At 43.5% G+C, this 3,537-nt stretch overlaps 1 non-coding gene across 1 annotated transcript; it reads left to right on the top strand.

Annotated features, from left to right (window-relative positions):
• The first annotated feature begins 2,748 nt into the window (after nucleotides 1-2,748).
• On the top strand, nucleotides 2,749-2,856 carry LOC130983622 (small nucleolar RNA R71). The gene has a single exon (XR_009087604.1). It is a non-coding gene; the product is annotated as a small nucleolar RNA R71 (small nucleolar RNA).
• Nucleotides 2,857-3,537: the final 681 nt, after the last annotated feature.

Below are 3,537 nucleotides of genomic sequence, written 5' to 3'. Positions count from 1 at the left end.
GGATATTCACCCTTTTTGAGTGAAAAGGGGACTTTGGGGATCACCTTCTTCAAGGCCACAACTTCATAGAAGTGGTCTTGATGCACCCTTGAGATGAATCTATCCATCTCCCATGACTCGGAGGTGGAAGCTTTTGCCTTCCCTTTCCTCTTTCTAGAGGTTTCTCCGGCCTTGGATGCCATAAATGGTTATGGAAAAACGAAAAAGCAACGCTTTTACCACACCAAACTTAAAATGTTTGCTCGTCCTCGAGCAAAAGAAGAAAGAAGAGAGTAGAAGAAGAAGAAATGAGGAAGAAGGGAGTGGCTTATGTATTCGGCCAAGGAGGGGGAAAGTGATGTTTAGGTTGTGTGAAAATGAAGGAGTGAAGAAGGGTATTTATAGGAGAGAGGGGAGATGGGGTTCGGCCATTATGGGTGGGTGTGGGAGGGAAAGTGGTTTGAATTTGAAGGGTGAGGTTGGTGGGGATTTATGAAGGATGGATGTGAGTGGTGAAGAGAAAGATGGGATTTGATTGGTGAGGGGTTTTTGGGGAAGAGGTATTGAGGTGATTGGTGAATGGAGAAGAAGAGAGAGAGTGGTGGTGGGGTTGGTGGGGATCCTGTGGGGTCCACAGATCCTGTGGTGTCAAGAAAAAGTCATCCCTGCACCAAATGTTGCTCAAAATCACGTTTTGAGCCATTTCTGGCGTTAAACGCCGGGCTGGTGCCCATTCCTGGCGTTTAACGCCAGGTTCTTGCCCTTTTCTGGCGTTTAACGCCAGTCTGGTGCCCCTTTCTGGCGTTAAATGCCCAGAATGGTGCCAGACTGGGCGTTAAACGCCCAACTGCTAGGCTTACTGGCGTTTGAACGCCAGCAACATCTTCCTCCAGGGTGTGCTATTTTTCTTCCTGTTTTTCATTTTGTTTTTGCTTTTTCAATGGATTTTGTGACTTCTTATGATCATCAACCTACAAAAAACATAAAATAACAAAAGAAAATAGATAAAATATAATTATTGGGTTGCCTCCCAACAAGCGCTTCTTTAATGCCAGTAGCTTGACAGAGGGCTCTCATGGAGCCTCACAGATACTCAGAGCAATGTTGGAACCTCCCAACACCAAACTTAGAGTTTGAATGGGGGTTCAACACCAAACTTAGAGTTTGGTTGTGGCCTCCCAACCCAAACTTAGAGTTTGACTGTGGGGGCTCTGTTTGTCTCTGATTTGAGAGAAGCTCTTCATGCTTCTTCTCCATGATGACAGAGGGATATCCTTGAGCCTTAAACACAAAGGATTCTTCATTCACTTGAATGATCAGATCACCTCCATCAACATCAATCACAGCCTTTGCTGTGGCTAGGAAGGGTCTACCAAGGATGATGGATTCATCCATGCACTTCCCAGTCTCTAGGACTATGAAATCAGTAGGGATGTAATGGTCTTCAAACTTTTACCAAAACATTCTCTACAAGTCCATGAGCTGTTTTCTTGAGTTGTCTGCCATCTCTAGTGAGATTCTTGCAGCTTGTACCTCAAAGATCCCTAGCTTCTCCATTACAGAGAGAGGCATGAGGTTCACACTTGACCCTAAGTCACACAGGGCCTTCTTGAAGGTCATGGTGCCTATGGTACAAGGTATTGAAAACTTCCCAGGATCTTGTCTCTTTTGAGGTAATTTCTGCCTAGACAAGTCATCCAGTTCTTTGGTGAGCAAAGGAGGTTCATCCTCCCACGTCTCATTTCCAAATAACTTGTCATTTAGCTTCATGATTGCTCCAAGGTATTTAGCAACTTGCTCTTCAGTGACATACTCATCCTCTTCAGAGGAAGAATACTCATCAGAGCTCATGAAAGGCAGAAGTAAGTCCAATGGAATCTCTATGGTCTCATTTTGACCCTCAGATTCCCATGGTTCCTCATTAGGGAACTCATTGAAGGTCAGTGCACGCCCATTGAGGTCTTCCTCAGTGGCGTTCACTGCCTCTCCTTCCTCTCCAAATTCGGCCATGTTAATGGCCTTGCACTCTCCTTTTGGGTTTTCTTCTGTATTGCTTGGAAGAGTACTTGGAGGGAGTTCAGTAACTTTCTTGCTCAGCTGTCCCACTTGTGCTTCCAAATTCCTAATGGAAGACCTTGTTTCAGTCATGAAACTTTGAGTGGTTTTGATTAGATCAGAGACCATGGTTGCTAAGTCAGAGGGGTTCTGCTTAGAATTCTCTGTCTGTTGCTGAGAAGATGATGGAAAAGGTTTGTTATTGCTAAACCTGTTTCTTCCACCATGGTTGTTGTTGAAACCTTGTTGAGGTCTCTCTTGATTCTTCCATGAGAAATTTGGGTGATTTCTCCATGAAGAATTATAGGTGTTTCCATAGGGTTCTCCTAGGTAATTCACCTCTTCCATTGAAGGGTTCTCAGGATCATAAGCTTCTTCCTCAGATGAAGCATCCTTAGTACTGCCAGGTGCATTTTGCATTCCAGACAGACTTTGAGAAATCAAATTGACTTGTTGAGTCAATATCTTATTCTGAGCCAGAATGGCGTTCAGAGTGTCAATCTCAAGAACTCCTTTCTTCTGACTAGTCCCATTGTTCACAGGATTCCTTTCAGAAGTGTACATGAATTGGTTATTTGCAACCATTTCAATTAGCTCTTGAGCCTCTGTAGGTGTCTTCTTCAAGTGAAGAGATCCTCCAGCAGAGCTATCCAAAGACATCTTGGATAGTTCAGAGAGACCATCATAGAAAATACATATGATGCTCCATTCAGAAAGCATGTCTGAGGGACATTTTCTGATTAATTGTTTGTATCTTTCCCAAGCTTCATAGAGGGATTCTCCATCCTTCTGTCTGAAGGTTTGGACTTCCACTCTAAGCTTACTCCATTTTTGAGGTGGAAAGAACTTTGCCAAGAAGGCATTGACTAGCTTTTCCCAAGAATCCAGGCTTTCTTTAGGTTGAGAATCCAACCATATTCTAGCTCTGTCTCTTACAGCAAAAGGGAATAGCATCAGTCTGTAGACCTCAGGGTCAACCCCATTAGTCTTGACTGTGTCACAGATTTGCAAGAACTCAGCTAAAAACTGATGAGGATCTTCCATTGGAAGTCCATGGAACTTGCAATTCTGTTGCATTAGAGAAACTAATTGAGGCTTAAGCTCAAAGTTGTTTGCTCCAATGGCAGGGATAGAGATGCTTCTCCCATAGAAATTGGGAGTAGGTGCAGTAAAGTCACCCAGCACCTTCCTTGCATTGTTGGCATTGTTGTTGTTTTCGGCTGCCATGTGTTCTTCTTCTTTGAAGAATTCGGTTAGGTCCTCTACAGAGAGTTGTGCCTTAGCTTCTCTTAGCTTTCGCTTCAAGGTCCTTTCAGGTTCAGGGTCAGCTTCAACAAGAATGCCTTTGTCTTTGTTCCTGCTCATATGAAAGAGAAGAAAACAAGAAAATGTGGAATCCTCTATGTCACAGTATAGAGATTCCTTGAGGTGTCAGAAGAACAGAAGAATAGAAGAAAGAGGTAGAAGAAGAATTCGAACTTTAATTAGATGGAGTTCGAATTG

The sequence above is a fragment of the Arachis stenosperma genome, chromosome 5 (assembly GCF_014773155.1).
Source record: "Arachis stenosperma cultivar V10309 chromosome 5, arast.V10309.gnm1.PFL2, whole genome shotgun sequence".
Classification (NCBI taxonomy): Eukaryota; Viridiplantae; Streptophyta; class Magnoliopsida; order Fabales; family Fabaceae; genus Arachis; species Arachis stenosperma.
Note: the sequence above shows the minus strand (reverse complement) of the source record. Positions and strands in the feature narration are given on the sequence as shown.